General features: G+C 36.9%; 1 pseudogene; it reads left to right on the top strand.

Moving 5' to 3' along the window:
• Positions 1-1,021: 1,021 nt before the first annotated feature.
• LOC128314537 (eukaryotic translation initiation factor 4H-like) lies at positions 1,022-5,191 on the top strand (annotated as a pseudogene).
• Positions 5,192-21,996: the final 16,805 nt, after the last annotated feature.

Here is a 21,996-nt window from a genome sequence, read left to right on the forward strand (position 1 = left end):
AACCTCAACAGTCTCTACTGCAAGGCTGAGAATTGTCTATTGCCATGCTCTGGGCAGCATTCAGGAATTTCAGTTACTTCATTTTGTGATTTTTTTTTTTTTGGTGTGTGTGTGTGTGGCATTTATCAAACTGGTATCAAAGGGAGACTCTGTTCTGAATTTCCACTATGCCCTTCTTACCCCATTTCCCTTCTGTGTACCATCCAACACCTATGCCCATCAGCTTGGGCTATTTGATAAAATGCTTCCTTGGGACATTTGTTTCTCAACTCCAGCTTTGCCTTAGATGTACTTATCTATATCTCCATGTGCAGCAAGATCTTTTATCTGCAGATAATATCAGCATGTAATTAATTGCATGCCAGGCCCAACCTCCCAAACTCATGCTTGGTGAGAATGTCCTGGGTCTTACTTGTTCTGGAGAAGAGTTCTGGAGCTGAGCCATGACTGAGACAGTTACAATAATTTGGGTGATGGTGTTTTGCCTTCATAGGCAAATGGCTGCCATCAGCCTCTGAAGTGGGAACAGAGCCTCAGGCATGTAACTTCTCTCCTCCCTAGCCCCAGCAAACTGTTTATCTAATGGCAACTGCAAATCTCCTGGGAGTGATATATATATATGATTTTGGAAATAGTTGTTTTGATAGTTTTATTATAATATGTATTATAAATTATTTTTGTATGTTCCTTAGAAATATGTTTAGTAGTAGTTAATCTTGAATACCTAGGGATATGGTGAACTAGTTTCAGCTTTCTAGAATATGCTTAACAACACAAAAGTGAAGCCGATCACAGATCTATTTGATTTATTATCTTTATTAATCAGTTAATGTGATACATGCTTTGGATTATATGGTCTATTTTTGAATAAAAAATGTGTCTTTCTGAACTAGTTTTTAATCTGGGTAATATCGGCTACACTGACTGCCTTCACTAGCAGGATAGGATAGTTTCTATTTTCCCTAGTTTTCCTTTGTGGAAATAAGTTTCTGTACCTGGATTTTAATTTTTAAAAAAGTAAGTAAGCTTTAACTATGTCCCAGGTATTTTATTAGGCACTGGATATAGAGTGGAGAAACGAATCGAATTTAGATTTTCATTTACTTTTCTTACAGGTGGTGCCTCTGATCCAAATGCCAGAACTCTGTTCACTCTCTCATCAACTCAAGCTTCACACTACAGAGTAACACTCCTACTAGAATTCCAATTTCAGAAGTGCCTGATATCTTTTAAAATCACTTAAAAACTGCCACCAAGTTAATTTTCCTAAAATAATGCTTTTATCATTATTTTTCCTATTCAACAATCATCCGTATAATTTTCAAACAAAAAAAATTAGAATAATCTCATTCTATTTTTCTCTTACCTAAGCACATACCTCAAGGATAGTGATAGCAGATGTCTGGCAAGGATGAGATTACTTTCATATCCTTGGCCCCTTGCTAATCAATCAAAGACCGTTTTCTAAGAAACCAAATGTGTCCACAAATATTGTTTCATTGTGGCATTCAAAGCAAGTACTGGTACTTGTCCAGAGTAGATGCCTATTATAAAACTGCCATTATTGATAAAAAGAAAAGAGCCACAAAAACTCCCAAGGGAACTGTGTTTTAATCATGGATTTTCCTTTAGTGAAATGCTTAAATTTTAGAAAACAAAAGAAATAGATTTTAGTTTCTTATTCTGTAAAATTAATCAGTTTGTGTTTCCTCCATATTCTAAAACTCTAAAACTATGGCTATCCTGGCCTCATGCTTCCATAAGCCAACTGTTTTCATCAGTGCCTGAATGTTCTTTGTGTTTCTGCACCAGTGCTTTTGTTCACATCATGCCTTTCTCCTCCCAACCTCACTCCCACAAACATCCAGGACACCATATTTCCACCTCCCTAGATTAAAAGCCCAATTCTAATTTTATTTCTCTTTTTTTTAAGTTTATTTACTAATTTCATTTCAATAAACATTTCTCTTGCCACGCTCTCTCTCAAAGAAACTTCTCCTTCCATCTGAGTCTTCTAGTGTTTGTCCCCTGGATAATTTATCTGACAGTTACTAACTAAAGAGGTATTCTCCTAAACACCATTATGCCTTTGGAGCTACCTACCTATCAACAAATTAAGCTATGTTCTTTGATGACAAGTACTGGCTTTCACCTTTTAGTGCTTCCACAAGTGCAAGCTCCATGTTCTTCATGATGACATTAGAGTCACTTGAACTCATCCAATAAAGTTTATTTGTAAACCTCTCTTTTGCAAATTCACAATCTATTTCAATACACATTAAATAACACAAATTAAACAAACACAGCATATATATGTATTGCACTAATAGATTAAGGCACTTTTCTCTGCTGGATTAAACTGTAGCCTCAGACACCTTCTTAACACAACACTATATTGATATATTAATTTACTGAGGTTGGTATGTGCAATGATCGGTTTTATATGTCAACTTAGATAGGCCTATGCTACCCAGCTACTTCATCAAATGAATATAGGTGTTGCTGAATAGGTATTTTATACATGTGATTAATATCTACCATCAATTGACTATTTTTTGAAATTTTTAATAAAAATAACATTTTTATTACAAAAGAATATTCCCAAAAGAACATAGATTATGTGACAGAGCGCCTGGGTGGCTTAGTCGGTTGAGTGTCTGACTTCAGCTCAGGTCATGATCTCACGGTTCAGGGGCTCAAGCCCCTTGTCGGGCTCTGTGCTGACAGCCTGGAGCCTGCTTCAGATTTTGTGTCTCCCTCTCTCTCTCTCTCTGCCCCTCCCCACTTGCACTCTGTCTGCCTCTCTCTCTCTCAAAAATAAATAAACAACAAAAAAAAAAAGAACACAGATTATGTGAAGTCCCAAAATGAAATATCTTCATTATGTGGGATAAGGACTCCTTTTATTTTTTTTATTTTTGTTTTTTGTAACTGATTGTCAAATTGACTTCCATACAACACCCAGTGCTCATCCCAACAAGTGCCCTTCCTCAATGCCCATCACCCCCTTTCCCCTCCCTCCACCCCCCATCAACCCTCAATTTGTTCTCTGTATTTAAGAGTCTCATGGTTTGCCTACCTCCCTCTCTATTTGTAACTACTTTTTCCCCTTCCCTTCCCCCATGGTCTTCTGTTAAGTTTCTCAAGTTCCACATATGAGTGAAAACATACGGTATCTGTCTTTCTCTGACCGACTTATTTCACTTAGCATAATACCCTCCAGTTCCATCCATGTTGCTGCAAATGGCAGGATTTCATTCTTTCTCAATGCCAAGTAGTATTCCATTGTATATATAAGCCACATCTTCTTTATCCATTCATCCGTTGATGGACATTTAGGTTCTTTCCACAATGTAGCCATTGTTGAAAGCACTACTATAAACATTGGAGTACATGTGCCCCCTATGCATCAGCACTCCTGTATCCCTTGGATAAATTCTTAGCAGTGCTATTGCTGGGTCATAGGGTAGTTCTATTTTTAGTTTTTTGAGGAACATCCACACTGTTTTCCAGAGCGGCTGCACCAGTTTGCATCCCTTCCAACAGTGCAAGAGGGTTCCCTTTTCTCCACATCTTTGCCAGCATCTATAGTCTTGATTTGTTCATTTTAGCTACTCTGACCAGGGTGAGGTGGTATCTCAGTGTGGCTTTGATTTGTATTTCCCTGATGATCAGTGACATTGAGCATCGTTTCATGTGTCTGTTGGGCATCTGGATATCTTCTTTACCATCAGTTGATTTTATGTAAAGGAGCTTCTCATTGATAAACTGAGATATACCTGAGGAAGAAGTAATTCAGAAGTTCCACTTAAAAAGTGCAATATCAATTCCTGCCTTAGAGTTTCTAGTCTGAAGGTTTGCCTTACAGATTTCAGACTTGCCTAACTAGGCCTTACAATCATACAAATCAACTTTTTGCAATAAATCTCATGATATATACATATATATGTATATGCAAACACACACATATATGCATGTACATTTGTAGTGTGTGTGTATATATATACATCCCATTTGTTCTGATTTATCTGACAAATATCAAAAATCATCAAAAAAATTAAAATGTTAATAATCTATTGGATGACAACTTTATTAAGTCTCCTTCCTTGTCATTTGTTGAAAGCCAAGAATTGAAGTCCATCTGATATTGAAAGAATTTTCTTTCCAGTAATTACAATAATAGTTAGTCTCAATTTCTAGGAGGGATGAAAGATATCTATGCTGAAAACTATAAGTCATTGATGAAAAAAAATCAAAGATACAAATAAATGGAAACGCATCCCATATTCATAGATTAGAAGAATTAATATTGTTAAAATGTCAATACTACCAAAAGCCACCTATAGATTCAATGCAATCTCTATCAAGATTCCAATGGTATTTTTTACAGATGTCAGAAAAAGCACTCATAAGATTTATATGAAACTGCAAAAGATTCCAAATAGCCAAAGCAACCTTGAGAAAGAACAAGGCAGGGGATATCATTCCTCTTGATTCAAGCTATCCTATAAAGCTATAGTCATCAAAACAGTATGATACTGGTTCCTCTCCCAGAGGAGAAGGCAAATGGCAGACTCTGGTGACAGCTACCATAATAGGTCCTACAGCAGCTCTGGCACGGCAGAGGGTCCTGCGGCAGTGCTTGTGGCCATGGTTCCCATAGCCAGAAGGAGATGCCCACAGAGCCCCGCTACACAGCATATGTAGGAAATCTACCTTTTAATACAGTTCAGGGCGACACAGATGCTATCTTTAAGGATCTCAGCATAAGGAGTGTACTGCTAGTCAGAGACAAAAACACAGACAAATTCTGCTATGTAGAATTTGATGAGGTGGATTCCCATAATGAAGGCTTGACATATGATGGTGCATGGTTGGGTGATCAGTCACTTCGTGCGGACATTGCAGAAGACACAAAACAAGATAAAAGTGGCTTTGGATTCAGGAAAGGTGGACCGGATGACAGAGGCTGTGCTCGCAGTGAGGACACGGGCGCTCCTCAGACCTTTGTCATGTGTGTGTCCCCGTCTCTGCCTTGCATTTATCTGTTTGTTCCTTGGCATAAGTAACAGTGAGATGCTGTGTTTACCACCCTCCCTGAATTTTATAATGAAAATGGGCCTAAAATCTGGCACTTTACTGTTTCACTTGATGAATTGAGGATTTTACTCTGCAGAGCTGTCAAGAGACTTCAGAGGCTATAAGTCACCAGGTCTCCTCCTTAGGACACGGTTGCCTGTTCCTACACACTGTGTTTGGCACATACCCAGGGCCAGGGCCTGGGCCGTTGCTTCTGAGCTCCAACGCCTGTGTGTGAACAACCTGGGTCCTGCACTGAGTCCCGGTCCTTCCAATTGAGAGTAGTTCAGGGCCAGCCAGCAACTAGAGCCAGTGGAAGAGACCAGCCAGTGGGAGGGGAAGGGGGTGCTACAAGGTCCCCTAGCCTGCTTAGCAGTGTGCTTAGGGAGTTGTCCTCACTAGCTGACATCCTTGGCTTCTCTCACTGTGTCTCTGTCCTGAGGTCTCAGCAACTATGAACTCTCTCTCCTTTCCCTCCTTTACCTGCCACCTCTCCTTCCAAAATAAGAACCATTTGTGTAACACCAATACTTAAGAAAGACATGCATTATGTGGTTGTAATCAAACCTGATGCTTTCAGATGACTACTTACATCTTCAATGTGGAAAGCTTAAGAACAAAACAAATTCATCTGAACTGTGCAATCCAGCTGACTTTTAAATGTGAGAATGGAATTCCACATTCAGCTGTATGTCAGAAAGTAAATCTATGGGTATGGCATTTTGTGAATAATCTTTTAAATAAAACAAAATCTTACAAAATACTTAAAGCAAACAAACAAAAACAATATGATACTGGCATTGAAGCAGACAAGGAGACCAATGGAACAGAATTGTCAGCCCAGAAATAAGCCCAAGCACATATGGTCAACTAATATTTGACATAGGAGCCAAATATAGTCAATGGACAAAAGGCAGTCTCTTCAATAAATGGTGCTGAGATAATTAGATATTCACATATAAAAGAATAAAACTGGACCCACGTTTACACCACTCACAAAATTAACTTGAAATAAATTAAATCTTCCATTAAGAACTGAAACCATGAAACTCCTAGAAGAAAAGAACAAAACTCCTTGACATGGGTCTTGGTAATTATTTTTTGACCATGACACCTAAAGCACAAGCAACAAAATAAATAAATAAATAAATAAATAAATGGATATATATCACAGTAGAAACTTCTGCACAACAAAAGAAATAATAAAGTGAACAGACAACCTACAGAATGGGAAAAAATATTTGCAAACCACTTTTCTAATAAAGGATGAATATCCAAAACATATATAGACCTCATATAATTCAATAGCAAAGACAAACAAAGACCAAATAATACAAATAACAAATGGGTAAAGCACCTGAATAGACATTATCCAAAGAAGATATGCAAAATGTCAATAGGTACATGAAAATTTACTTAACATCACTAGTCATTAAGGAAATGGAAATGAAAACAAGAATGAAGGATCACCTCATATCTGTTAGAATGGCTATTATCAAAAAGACATGAGATAACAAACTCTGGTGTTGATGTGGAGAAAAGGGAAACTTTATGCACTGTTGGTGAGATTGCAAATTGGTAAAAAAACATTACAGAAAACAGTATGGAAAATCCTCAAAAACTTAAAAATAGAGGGGTGCCTGTGTGGCTAAGTTGGTTACGTGTTCAACTCTTGATTTCGACTCAGATCATGATCTCACGGTTCATGAAATCAAACCCCACATCAGGCTCTGCATAGACAATTCAGAGCCTTTGTTTGGTATTCTCTCTCTCCCTCTCTCTCTAGTCCTCCCCTGCTCATTCCCTCTTTATCTCTCTCACAAATTAAAGTAGTTAAAAATTTTTTTAATTAAAATTGAACTCCTATATGATCCAGGAATTCCACTTCTGGGAGTATATCCAAAGGTAAGAAAAACTCACCTGAAAAAATATCTGTACCCCATATTCTAAGCAGCATTATTTACAATAGCCAAAATGTGGGAATGACCTAAGTGTCCATTGATAGATGAACAGATAAAGAGGTGATAGTACAAGTATATAAATAAACATTTTTTTACAATATTTACAATAGCCAAAACATAGAAAGCATAGGAGAGAATTATTTACAGTAGGCAATACATGGGAAAACGCTAAGTGTCCATCAACAGATGAACAAATTAAAAAATGCAACAGATAGATGATAGATGATAGATAGAGATAGAGATATGGATATATATATATATATATATATAGATAGATATATAGATAATGGGATATTATTCAACAAGAAAATATAAGGAAATCCTACCACTTGTAGCAATATGGATAGACCTTGAAGGCATTGTGCTAAGTGAAATAAGTCAGACAGAGAAGACAAATACTGTGTGATCTCATTTATATGAAGAATCTAAGGGAAATAAGCCATACAGAGAAAGACAGATACCATATGTTTTCACTCTTATGTGGATCATGAGAAATTTAACAGAAGACCATGAGGGAAGGGAAGGAAAAAAAAGAGAGGGAGGGAGCCAAATCATAAGAGACTCTTAAAAACTGAGGGCTGATGGGGGGTGGGAGGAGGGGAAAGTGGGTGATGGGCATTGAGGAGGGCACCTGTTGGGATGAGCACTGGGTATTGTATGAAACCAATTTGACAATGAATTTCATATTAAAAAAGAAAAAAGAATCTAAGTTGGGGGGGGGACTCAAAAGAGATGAGACTGGTGGCTACCAGAGACAAAGAGTAGTGGAAAAGGGAATTATAGGAAGGTGGTCAAAGGTGCAACCTTCTAGTTATAAGATAATGAAGTGCTAGAGATGTAATGTGCAGCATGAAAACTATGTCTAACACTGCTGTGTGATAAATAGGGAAGTTGTCAAAAAAAAAAGTATAAGTATACCCTAAGAATTCTCATCAAAGGAGATGTTTCCTCCTTTTTTTTCCCCTTTCTTATCTTCTTCTTTTCTTTTTATGAGAGTATGGATCTTAGCTAAACCCACTGCAATCATTTCACACTGTATGTAAATCAAACCAACATGCTGTATGCCTTAAACTTATACAAGGATGCATGTCAAATATTTCTTAATAAAACTGGAAGAAAATAAAGTGAGAAACCTGAAACTTTAAATTAGGAATAGATCTAAGTCTGGTTTACTCCAAAATGTCATTCTTAACAATTATATGACACTATATAGAATTATATATAAATAATCTCCTTCAGGTATTAGATATGAGATGACCTCTCAAAGCACTAACATAAATGTATTCAGGTAAAGATGTCCGAGCTTACAATGTAAATGTTCCAAGCTCTGTCCACTTTCAGAGACCTACTGCTGCAGGGACACTGCCTGCAAACCCGTGCAAGGTTAGATTTGTGAATGTTTTTCTCTGATAAACTATGGTATAATTGGCATTTGTTTATCATTTTTAAAAAGATGGCATCAGCATAGCTCAAGTTCAACTAAATTACTGTGTGCTTTGAGTGTTGATTTAAAAGCTCACTAAGAGTCCAAATACATAACTAATACGATAGTTTTTGTAATGCAGTCTATTCATAAGATGAGGACTGACCGTACCCTGTCCTGTTCTCTCCTATTCATGGAGGAAGAAAACAAGCTGTCATAAATCTTGTGGAGAAACTTCTCGTGCAAATTTGAATAGGGGAGGAGAAGGAGGAGAAAGGACAAAATATTTCCTTGCAACTTGTACCCTCTATATCTTTTCTTTTCTTCTAGGCTATTGAGCAGGAGTACCAAAATTCTTGAGCATACTGAAATTCAAGCATCTGTAAAGAAAGTAAAATTCTTGTGGTTCTCCTTAGAGATTCTAAGATAGCCTGGATAGTGGTTTCAGATTATACATTTTATGTAAACGTCAAAGGTAAACCAATGGCCATATTACCTATTGCTATTTCCAAGTGATGAAGAGCTATTCGTGTTTTCCAAGTAAATACCAGATGGAAAGATTATAGGTATATATGGAGATGGATAGATAGATAGATAGATAGATAGATAGATAATAGATAAATAGATATATAGATAATAGATATAGAGAGATATATGATGCATAAAGATATAGTGATAAATGAAAGATAGAAGAGAGATGATAGATGATAGATAGATAGAGATAGATAATATAAAAATAGATAATAAATGGATAGATTAGATGATAGAGACAGGTAGTGATAGATGATAAACAGATGATAGATGATAGATGATAGAGAGAAAGAGAGAGATAACAGCTATCAAGATACTCTTTTGTACTGACTGGATTCCTATTTGGAAATGCAAAAAATTCAGCAAATAAAACTTAAAACCAGTGGTTTAAAATAATTGGAAAGGAGGAAGGAATTTTAGTGAATTAGACAGCTCTACCTTGGACCTTTAGCCAAATGTGCACTGTTTCAAAATAAAAGAAATTAGTAACTTTTCCAGGACAGTTTGCTCAATGTGTGACCTATTCACTAGCTTAAATAATTGGTGCAAATTCCATTTCATTAACATTTTTGCTTATTTCATGAATGTTATTCCTTCCATTGGTTAAAAGCTAAATTTCTAAACAGATTGGTATGTGTGAAAACTCCGTTCTTACATTGTTTTGCCTGAATTGTCCTTATGGACATATTTTGAGGTCTTATACTTAAAGTACACTGGATTTCTACAACAAAGCCAATACCCAAGGAAAGTAAATCAGAAAAAGGCAGGAATACATAACAAATAGACATAAAGTAAATAGATATAAAATAAAGCTCAATGCAGCCTACTAGGGAAGGCATAGTGTTTAGTGTTACAGAAGTTCTTTGGCAATATGTGAATTTTCAGCTGTCAATACAGTTTTACATTTTGTGAAGCATAACATGCATTCAGAAGAATGTACAAATCTTAAGTATCCAGATAAATATGCCCAAGTAAACACATCTGGGTAACTAGATCCACAACTCAAGAAACAGAAGAACAGCATACCGACCTTCCCCTCCATTGGACCCCTTTCCGGTCAGTATTCCCCACAATGACACTGCAATCCTGAGTTCCAACACCACGGGTTAGGTTTGCTTTTTTTGAAATTTATACTAATGGAATGATACAGATAGATTCTTTGGCTTTCTGATTATTTTCACTCAATATTATAATTGGAGGATTTATCCATGTTGCTTGTACTAGTAGTTTTTTTTTTTCATTTTCATTACTATATAACATTTCATTGTGGAAATATACCAATATTTATTTGCCCTTGATGGCATTGAAAGAGTTTCCTGTTTGGTTTTACAAATACTACTGCTATGAATATTCTTGTTCATATTTTTGGCAGACATATTTTTGGTGTATTTTCCTTGAATTTAACCTAAGAGTTAAATATGATATTCACAGGTTTAAAAAATACCACATAGATTTTTCTAAAGTAGTTATACTAATTTTCAATTACATTACTGGTGTTCAGTCCCACATTCTCCCCATGACTTATTTTACGTAATTTTCATTTTAGTCATTTTGGTGAGTTTGTATCACGCCGTGGTTATAATTTACACTTCCTTATTGACTAGTGAAGTTGAGTAACTTTTTATGTTAACTGGTCATTTTAATATCCTTTTTTTGTGTGTGAAATGCATGCTCAAATCTTTTACTTATTTTCAATGTCTTGACTGTCTAAAGACAGAGTGTATTATGCTAATCAAAATAAGTCAATCAGAGAAAGACAAATACCATATGATTTCACTCATATGTGGAATTTAAGAAAAAAAAAACAGATGAAACTAGGGGAAAGAAAAAGAGAAGAGAGAGAGAGGGACAAACCAAGAAACAGACCTTTAATATAGAGAACAAACTGAGGGTTGCTGGAGGGAAGTTGGGCAGGGGATGTGCTCATTGGTCATAGGTATTAAGGAGGGCACTTGTGATGAGCACTTGAGTGTTGCATATAAGTGATGAATCACTAAATTCTACTCCTGAAATTAATATTACACTCTATGTTAACTAACTACCATTTAAATAAATACTTGAAACTAAATAAATAAATAAAATTGATTTGAAAGATACTGTGTGTCTATTATATTTATGAGTGTGTGTATATGTGTTGAGTATGTTTACACATAGATGTATATAGGTGTGTGTGTATATGTACATACATATATATATATATATATATATATATATATACACACACATACTGGTTATATTTCCTTTATTATATGTACTTCAAATATCTTCCCTGATTCTGTGACTTAACTTTTGGTCTCTTAGTGGTATCTTTTGGTATTATTATCTTGATATAATCTAATTTGTCATTTTTTCCCTTATAGTTATGTCCTATGTAAGAATATTTGCTTAATATCAGGTCATTAAGATGTTCTACTCTTCCTCTAAAAGGTTTGTTGCTTAATTTAACAAGTCTAATCATTCTGTAATGAATACTTTTATGGTAGAACTCCAGAAATGTTTTCCCTCCATAGACATATCCAGAATAGAATGTTTGAGAATATTTTTTCTGGCTCTCCATAATACCACACCCCCACCTCTACCCATTCAAATAATTCTGAGAAAACTAAGATATTCAAGAAAATATTTTCAGCTTTAAATATACATAGTCACATTATGTTTTGGCAGGTAATAATAAAGTCTAATGATTAGTATAATAAGAGTATGCCTTGTTCTAATTCATAGGCTTATCTATTTTCTTATTTGTAAAATAATTTCATTCAGACAGAAGGTAGGCCAACCACTGCTAAGAATTAAGATGTTCAAATGAATAAATTTCAGCTCTGAACTACTATGAAAGAAAATAACTAAGATATGGAAACTCGGATTCACATGATCATGCATATGACAATTTATGAATTTGTTCTTATTTGCCAAAGATATGTGGAAATAATTATTTCCTTAACTAATCTGTCATAGAACAAATGTACTGAAAGCACTTGAGGCCTGAAGTTATTTTCTTAACTAACACTTCCACAATGAAAACATGACTTCTATTCCAAAGAAAATTTGGAGACTGCATATAGAAAAGGAAAACAACTATTTACTAAACAAATCTCTACCTACCTCACCCACAGTAAATTCATGACCCTCCTTTCTCACTACTTCTTTCTTTTATAATAATAGTTCATAATTAGTCTTAGGCTTAGAATTAGAGGAAAGTCTGAAGATAGAGAAATATCATCTTCAAAGTAATTCTTCATCAAAGAAATCTAATAACAGATTTTTTAAATTGCCACCATCTGTTATATACCTTGTCATCTGTCTCTAGTAACTGCCTGCAGAGTGTACCAAACATTCTCACTTTATTGTTTTTGTTACTACTTACCTGCAATTTCTCAAATCAATACCTGAAGCCCAATTTGTCTGTGCCCGTTTTTATTGATAATACAATGGGCTCACAAGAATAACAACAAAAACAAACAATTTGAGGAATGTCATACAGTGCTTACAGTTTATGCCTCAGGTCTTTGTGAGTTCTTTTTGGCAGATGGTCCCTGAAGACCTATTTGACCCTTTATTTTATTCCAATAGAGCTTGTTAACCATATCCTTTTCTGCAGATATTTTCTTCACAAAATCCATTTTTCTTTAACTATGCAGTTAGAATTAGGTTCAAATAGCACCCTTCCAAGGATTTAGCAGTGCTAGGAACCAAGATATATCTTAATTGCCCAACTCCTCCCAACTGCATGATTCCCACTAACAATAATGATTCTCAGGCTTTGTAGCTAAGCACCAGGAAGCCCCTTCTCAGGCCGGTCTGGCCAAAATCCCAAAATGATAAAAAATGAACGACTGGGGCAGGTGTGGGAGGGGGGGATGTGAACAGATGATCATTGATTGCTCCATGATAATGAGGGTACTTCTGAGATTTCCTCAAAGCAAAAGGAGATTCGTTGTTTTAATTTTGAATTGCTATTTACTCCCTTATTCATTCTGCTCCTGAAGAGGTGAAGTGTCTTATCTAACTAGTAATTTGGAGAGAAGGGCTGGCATGTTTTGCTCATTGCTACTCTCTTCTGGGAGTGGGCATGTACTCTTTCTTTAAAGATAAATTCTGCCTAAATCTGTGGTTTAGTAATTCTCTTTGGCTAAGACCTAAAGTCATATTTTCCAGCTTGGCCTCTGTCAATAATAATGGCAATATTCTTGCATCATCTTTAATCATTTATTTTGTTTCCTAATATTGTACAGAAGCTGAGCCAAGAAGAGTAGCCTTCGATGGTCTGTAAAGGACCCAATTGTGCTTGGATTGAGAACACTAAAAATGAAATAACAAAATATTAGATAAAACACTCATGAGGAGAGGTTTTTGGAATGAAAAGGGCATTTGTTTCTGTCCTTAATCTCTGGTATAAAGGGAAAGATTTTTGAAGTTGATGTTTTAATAAGGGTTATACTGGGCCAGTTTTGACCCCTGTAACCTTGGTGTCAATCATATGGTATAGTGGCCTTATACATAACTGCAGCTTATGTAGGATTTCACCTTAAATGAGTGTTTTTTTTTTTGTTTTTTTTTTGTTTTTTCTTCAAGCAGGTCTTGGGCAAAGGTGGTATATTCCTTGAGAGCAGCCTCAGTAAGAGCCAGAAGAGGATCCAAGCCAAAGGCGGCCAAATGGATAGCCTCAGAGAATGGATGGAGGTCTGCGAGACAGAGCTTGCAGATGATAGCAGAACTTTCTGCTTTGTCTCAGTAGACTCAAAGACTCAGTTATAGGCACAAATACACAAGAACACCAACAATAGCACCTTAATAAAGTATGGCTCTGAGACCTCTTAGCAGGCCCTGCTTTTCCTCAATTGGAGCAGCTGAGACAAACATTCCATACAGAGAAAAGATCCTTTAAAGTTTTTTGGTCAATGGTTTGCAGAAGAGTATTGGTTGCTTCTAAACTGCAAAGAAGTTATATTCCTTGTTATTATAGAAATCAGCTTCTAGAAAGCAGATATTCTAAAACTCAGGTTCTAGCAGGATCTAGACAACAGAATCACTAACCCAAACTTTATTCCATGCTTAGGGCCACAGAGGAGCTGTAGAAAAGCTAACTTTGGACCCATCTGGTACTGAACATAAACTGAGGGCTACCCTCCTCCCATGGCATGATTTTATGTTGGCTATTGACTTATTTAATAAGAGGAAGCTTAGGATTCCTTCATGTACTCAACTCTCTCTAATATACCAAATCTTGTGTCAAAACCAACATCTTTCTGGGAGTTTGTTCACAGCTTAATTTAAGTATACAGGGCATGATGTGATAGTTAATTTTATGTGTCAACATAGCTAGGCTATGTTGCCCAGTTGTTTGATCAAACACTAGTCTAGATGGTACAGTGAAGGTATTCTGGAATGTGATTAATGTTTCTAATCAGTTGACTTGAAGTAAAGGAGATTATCTTCACAATGTAGGTGGGCCTTATTCAATCAGTTGAAAGCATTAAGAACAAAAAGCTAGATTCCCCACCCCCCCAAAAAAAAAATTCTGCCTTCAAGACTATACATAGAAACCTTACCCTACTGTTCCCCAGGCCACCTACAGATTTCAGACTCAGGACTGCAACATCAACTCTTGCCTAAGTTTCAGTCTGCCAACCCACTCTATGGATTTTGGACTAGTCAGCCCCCAAAATCATGTGAGCATATTTCTTGAAATAAATCTCTTCAGGGGCGCCTGCTTGGCTCAGTTGGAAGAGCATGCAACTCTTGATCGCAAGGTCATGGGTTTGAGCCCCCGTTGGGTGCAGATATTACTAAAAAACAATAATAAACTTAAAAAAAATCTCTTTACACACCCACATACCTACAATCACCCAAACTTCCTCCCACATAAATGTGTGTGTATATATATATATATATATATATATATATATATATATGGTTGGATGTGTATGTATGAATATAAAGACATATATACATACGTATATTGGTTTTGTTGCTCTGAAGAATCCTGAAAACCTCACATGGTATCTGGGCAACAGGCATAAATTAATTGGCACCCTGGAAAGGTTAAAACGAGGAATAGTTTCTCTTTTCCTTGAATACCATTGAGTTCCTGCTGTGGTCTTGATGAATACTCAATATTGAGGTTCAGTAGCTCAACATTGCCTGGAATAATTGCCTTAGGGAATAGTTTTTTTTTCTTTCTTTTTTTTTTTTTAATGTTTTATTTATTCTTAAGAGAGAGAGATAGAGCATGAGCGGGTAAGGGGCAGAGCGAGAGAGGGACACAGAATATGAAGCAGGCTCCAGGCTCTGAGCTGTCAGCACAGAGCCTGATGTGGGGCTCGAATCCACAAGCTGTGAGGTCATGACCTGAGCCAAAATTGGACGCCCAACCGACTGAGCCACCCAGGTGCCCCCTTTTTTTTAATGTTATCTTTTTTTTACTTTAAATATTATGTAATGTTTATTTTATTTTTTTTTTTGAAAGAGAGACAGACAGATAGAGCATGAGTGAGGGAGGGGCAGAGAGAGAGAGAGAGAGACACAATCTCAAGCAGGCTCCAGGCTCCAAGCTGTCAGCACAGGGCTTGATGGGGGGCTTGAACCCACGAACTCTTGAGATCATGACCTGACCTGAAGTCAGACACTTAACCAGATGAGCTGAATAGGTTTTTTTCTAAATGTGGTATAGATGGTGGCAGGGTCGTGATATTATTTTATATGTTACTAACTCTTCAAACTTTTTAATCTGCTGCATATCAGAAACTTTTTTTAGATTTTCTGAGACCCTGAAGGAATTAGGTTCATTCTAATGACAAAATTTAGGTTGCAACTGCTAATAGAACCCCAGAATCTACTAAATTATTAAGAATCCATCTGTCTGTGACTAAGGAGAATTCCAAGTTGAGAGAAATTGGGCTTTGGATTATGAACTTCTTTTTTTTATTATTCTTTTTAATAGTTTGTGGGTTCAAGCCCCACGTGGAGCTCTGTGCTGACAGCTCAGAGCCTGGAGCCTGCTTCAGATTCTGTGTCTCCTTCTCTCTCTGCCTCTCCCCCACTCATGCTCTGTCTCTCTCTCAAAAATAAACATTAAGGGGTGCCTGGGTGGCTCAGTAGGCTAAGTGTCTGACTTCAGCTCATGAGGTCATGATCTCACGGTCTGTGAGTTCGAGCCCCGCATTGGGCTCTGTGCTGACAGCTCAGAGCCTTGAGCCTGCTTCAGATTCTGTGTCTCCCTCTCTCTCTGCCCCTCCCCTGCTCATGCTCTGTCTCTCTCTGTCTCAAAAATAAATAAAAACATTAAAAAAATAAAAAAAAACATTAAAAGAATTTTTTTTAAATATTTATTTTTGAGAGAGAGAGAGAGAAAGAGAGAGAGAGAACAAGCACGAGTGGGGGAGAGGCTGAGAGAAAGAGAGACACAGAATCCGAAGCAGGCTCCAGGCTCTAAGCTGTCAGCACAGAGCCCAACGTGAGGCTCGAACTCACAGACTGTGAGATCATGACCTGAACCAAAGTTTAACACTCAACCGTCTTGAGCCACCCAGTTGCCCCTGGATTATGTACTTCTATTTCAGAAAAGAAAGAAAATTTTATTTTGGTAATTCTGTTTCTTTGGAGTTGGAGTTGCAACGGGATTTAATGTTTAACCTTTAACTTCTCTTAGGAATCTGACAAAAGAAGTGAGAATATAGTCCAATTTGGGATATTTTTATGCTGTTAGCAGTTTTTAGAATTTCTGGGGGGCTTTATCCTAATTGTATCATTTAATTTCATTGCAGAATCTCTAATAATCTGATGATGATCAATAGGGCTGGACATAATTGGGTTGAGAAATAGAATATGGAATAAATTATAGAATGGCCTTTCTGTTGACTTAATGTGCTGTTTGGATAATTTCACAGGTTTCTAAGGGCAAAATCTAACTACTGACCAGCAGTCCCAAAGGATAGACTGGTATTGGAGGAGTGGCTTTGGAAAGGTGTCACCAGGACAGTCCTGATTAAACTGCTAATCTCGGGGTGCCTGGGTGGCTCAGTTGGTTAAGCATCCAGCTTCAGCTCAGGTCATGATCTCGTGGTTTATGAGTGCAAGCTCCTTGTTGGACTCTGTGCTGACAGCTCAGAGCCTAGAGCCTGTTTCAGATTCTGTGTCTCCCTCTGTCTCTGCCCCTACTTCGTTCACACTCTGTCTCTCTTTCATAAATACATGAACCTTAAAAAAATTTAAACTGCTAATATCATTCAAGAGAAATGACATTATCCCTAGTTGATCATAGTTGATTAAGCCAAAGGAATAAAGAGAACAAATATTGAAAGAGTATTAGTAGGAAGCATCTCCTCCTCTTTGTGTTTTCTTTCTGTGAAAAGAGTTCTGATATTTAACTCAAGGCCTCTCTCCTCTACTGATTCTAAAGCTGAGGTTAAGTCATGAAACTAGTAAATTTGGGGAAAATAACTAAGCAAGCACTGTTCTGCTGCACTCTTCACCTTCTGACTGTTATTCTGGCCACTAAGGTATTCTGCTCTGCTTCTCCAGGTATAGGCCACCCCCCTGTTGGACCTGTAGACCATATAGACCTATAGACCTACCCCAGTTCAGAATTACTCACAACTATGTCTGCCTAGTTTTGAGACCAGTATTAACAAGCCTATTTGACTGACAAACATAAAATTAAATTCATGGACTTGGTTTCAATCAATAATAAAGTTATTTTAGCTTCTATCTTTTCCTTATATGTCCTTTCTCAGAACTTCAATGGAGAGCAGAGATTCTCTATATTGGGATCTATTTAGAGAGCTTAATATCTGGTTTCCATAAATATATTATTTTCCCAGTTATTCCAGGTACAACTATTAAACAACCATCCCCACATCTTCTACTGCCTTTTCCCTACGTAGAACTTACAGCCACATTTCTAAGGCATATAATTTGACGGAGTAATGAACTAGCTAACTAGTTCTCTCAATACCATTTCATAGATCAGATTACCTTTTCCCACTGATTTAACAACCCCTTCTTTTTTATGTCACATATTATATACATTCACATTTCTGTATAGACAGAAGGAAATATAGAGGAAAGTCACAGTCTTAAGTCATGAAAGTTCATGTATTTATGTGTTTATTGTATTCATTATGTTGTCCTCTTCTGTTGAAAACCAAAGCACATTTTTTAACCTTTTGTATTTCTTACCACTATGGATTATGCATTGATACATAAATAATTTGTTTTAATTGTCCACAAATGACAGTGTATCCTACCTCTGTTTTTTTCCCCAATTCCTAGCATAGTAAAGTCACAAGCTAAACATTCACTAAAGGGTTGTTGAATATATTTATATAAACTGTAAATCTGTTTACAAATATAAATTGAAGAAGTGATTATGGGTATTATTGAGATATTTTGTTGTTTCTAAAATATAAGACAATTGTCTTCTTTTGCTATATCTTGGGATACATATGTTTTTAAACTTCAGTTAATGAGGGTTATAAATAGGTTGACTTATAACTTACGGGTTGGAAGCTTTATCTCCTGAGTTTTATTGGTAGAGGTTTTAAGAAAAGATGATACTGACGAATAGCACCCCCCTCCAAAATCATTCTACTATAAGGGACCTCTAATAGATGGTTTTATAGATAATTTGGACTTACCTACAGATTGTCTAGTTATGTCTATGGTGGCATTAAAGATCTAAATACGCTTTTTCACATGTGGATCCATACAGCTTACTCAGGAGGAGAAGAGAGTCGAAGCCCAAACTTTGGTTCATAGACAGTGGGCCAGAGTATGAGGGGTAGAGTAATTCTTAGTGCTGCACAGGAACTACCGTCATTCAGATTTCCCTCTATTCCTGTCATTCAGAGCTTCACAACACAAGGGCAGACACAACTAAGAAAACTCCTTCTTGGGTTCACCCATCAGCACACTGAATATGGAGACTGGGAAGTATTGAGAATTTCAGAAATCACGGTCTTTAGATGGGTACTGTAAATGGTTGCAATATGGACACTGGCATCAGAGGATATATGCCTCCATGAACTGGGATGAAAGAGAGGAAATCAGAAACCACCACAGGAGCCTGGAACTAGACCAGACACATCCCCTAACAACTTCCAGAAAAATCCTGGAAGAATTTAAGAGCAACTGAAGTTCTTGCAAAGTACATGAAGTGAAAAAAGGAAGAAGAATGTTTTCATAATGTGTGCGCAGTACCTAAAAGGCATGTAAGAAATGGTCACTGCTGATATTAGTAGTACTGTTACTGAAAGTATTCAATGACAGAGTGTCTTGGAGTTGTTAAGATTGTAAGTTTTGGAGTTGGAGTGCCTGTGTTCAAATCCTGGCCATGCCGCTTATTGGCAATGTGATGTTTGTCAGGTGACTTAATCCCTCTGCTTCAGTTTTCTCCTCTGTAAAAATGAGCATAAATATAGTTCCTACTCATGGTGTAATGAGGGTAAAGTTTGTAACATATGTCAAGCTCTTAGAACTGTGATTCACACGTAGTAGGACTCAATAAATGTTAGATACTCTTCTCAGAAGGAATTTCATTTCAGAGAGTGAATGTATTGCCATCTTTAGACACTGGCCTGGCAAAGACACATTTACTTTTGAAAGCAACGTAACTTTTCTAAAAGCAAACATAAGATAATATGCCTAAAACAAACATGGCAGAATGGGAAACACACACACACACACACACACACACTTACACACACAGAGCCAGAAGATTCTTGTGGAGAAAAAAGATTAGAAGTATTAATCTCCACGCTACTAATCTACACTGTGAAGGAAGAACCACACTTGAAAACAATATATTATCGAAGCTTTGGTATAGTGTCTTGCATCAGTAAATTCTTACTGGATTATAATGTGTTTTCAACTTTTAAACTTAATATATAAGGGTGGATTCCAAAATCCTTAACAGACAACTGTGTTCAGATGATTCATTCTGAAAAAAAAGTTAGGAAACAAAAATGACTCTTAAAGAAACACACAGAGAGTACTGCCTCATAATTGTCTTATCAAAGCAAACTGTCTCGTGTACCATGGAAAAACAAAATTAAATATGACTAATCTTGAGTAAACACATGCTTAAGAACACATTTTAAAAACAAAAAAGAAGAAGAAGAAATCAGAAAAAGAAAAGAAAAAGAGGACAGACACAGGCATGCCTGGGACTGGGAGACATTTACAAACTGCCTTAGGCAAAGCTTGATTTGGAGCTGTGTTGAGTCGGCCCCATTCAACTACCACAGGTCTGTTTGGTTGAAACCATTTCTCCAGTGAAATTTCCCAGATAGTGAGAACATTCTGATGTGAGTAATAATGAGATACTATGATGTGCTTGCCAAAATGCATTGGTATAGCAGCCAAATTTTAATGCTCTTGCATGAGTCCTTTGAAGAGTCAGTGAAACCCCAAATATAAGCAAGTGTTGAATTTTATGTTTCATGACTCATTTATTAGAGACAAAAGAACCCCTGGGTTCTGAAGGCCAATATGACAAATTTCCGAAGTGAAAATACAGTACAATGTCACTATAGAGACAGGATTTTCAAACTGGATTCATGCATATTTTCTCTTTTTGTCTTGATGTTCTAAGACAAGATGATTTACGAAGTCCTGATAGACGAATAAGGGCTGTTTGTAATGATTCTAAAATGGAAAAGTTTCTTTTTTTTCTTCTTTCTTTTCAAATTTCCTTTCTCCCACAATATTAGTGTTAACGTGTTCTTGTCCCTTCCATCCCACTCCACGTACATTTGACTATATGATCAAGTTATAAATAGCTGAATTACTTATTGTGTTAGGTGACCTATATTCATGCATATGCAGAACACACGGACACACAAAGGCCATTGTCAGCATTGAGATTGTCTACTTTTATGTAACAAACTATTCAAAAACGTTAGTGGTGGGGGGCGCCTGGGTGGCTCAGTCGGTTTAGCGTCCGACTTCAGCTCATGTCACGATATCGCGTTCCGTGAGTTCGAGCCCCAAGTCGGGCTCTGGATTGATGGCTCAGAGCCTGGAGCCTGCTTCCGATTCCGTGTCTGCCTCTCTCTCTGCCCCTCCCCCGTTCATGCTCTGTCTCTCTCTGTCTCAAAAATAAATAAACGTTAAAAAAAAAATTAAAAAAAAAAGTTAGTGGTGGAAAGCAAAACATTATCCTCAAAGTTGCTGTGGATCAGGGATCTAGACAAGGCGAAGACAATATGGCTTGTTTCTGCTCTGTAATGTTAGGACATTCAACTGTGAAGACTCAAATCTCAAGTGGCTGGGTGCTGAAATTTCCCTGGGGCATTTTTAATCCCACGTTGGGAGTCTAGGTTGTGTTGACTCGAAGACTACTCTCAGCTGGTAAGGGAGACTAGGGAGCCACATGTTTGTTTCTCGTGGCTTGGGCTTCCTCCAGAATGGTGGCTTCACTGTAGCTTGACTTCTTACATGACAGTGCAAGGCTCCAAGAGCAAGTGTTCTGGTAAACACATTAGTAATTACGTAGCGTTGTATGGTTCAGCATCAAAAGTTAAATACTGGCATTTTCAATGTCTTCTTTCAGTTAAAGCAGTCACTCCCCTTCTCAAGGGGAGGTAAAGAGTACCACTCTTACTGAGAGGAGTATTAAAAATTTACATTCATGTTTTTAAAAACCACTGCAATAGTGTTGGAGATAAATATTAAAACAAAATTTCCTATTATAGCTGAAATCTGGATTTCTCACTATTTCATTCATTGGAATAGATATCCCTAGATTTTAATTATGACTGTTTTTCCTATTGATTCTAAGTAAAAGAAGAGCAGTGAAATCTTCAGCAGGGGGAATGAATCTGTTCTCCTCCTAGATTTTCTCCCCAGCATTGAAATAATACTAAGCAGTTCTGTGGGCTCTCCTTAGGGATAAAAATTTACACGTAGGGTGTAAGACAGCAGATTTTTGCTTGAGTAAAGGGAGAGCAAAGTCCTGGTTAAAAATATTAGGTGCCTAGCGTAGAAATAGGAGCAAGAGGACCA

This window comes from Acinonyx jubatus, chromosome B1, assembly GCF_027475565.1.
Source record: "Acinonyx jubatus isolate Ajub_Pintada_27869175 chromosome B1, VMU_Ajub_asm_v1.0, whole genome shotgun sequence".
Lineage (NCBI taxonomy): Eukaryota > Metazoa > Chordata > Mammalia > Carnivora > Felidae > Acinonyx > Acinonyx jubatus.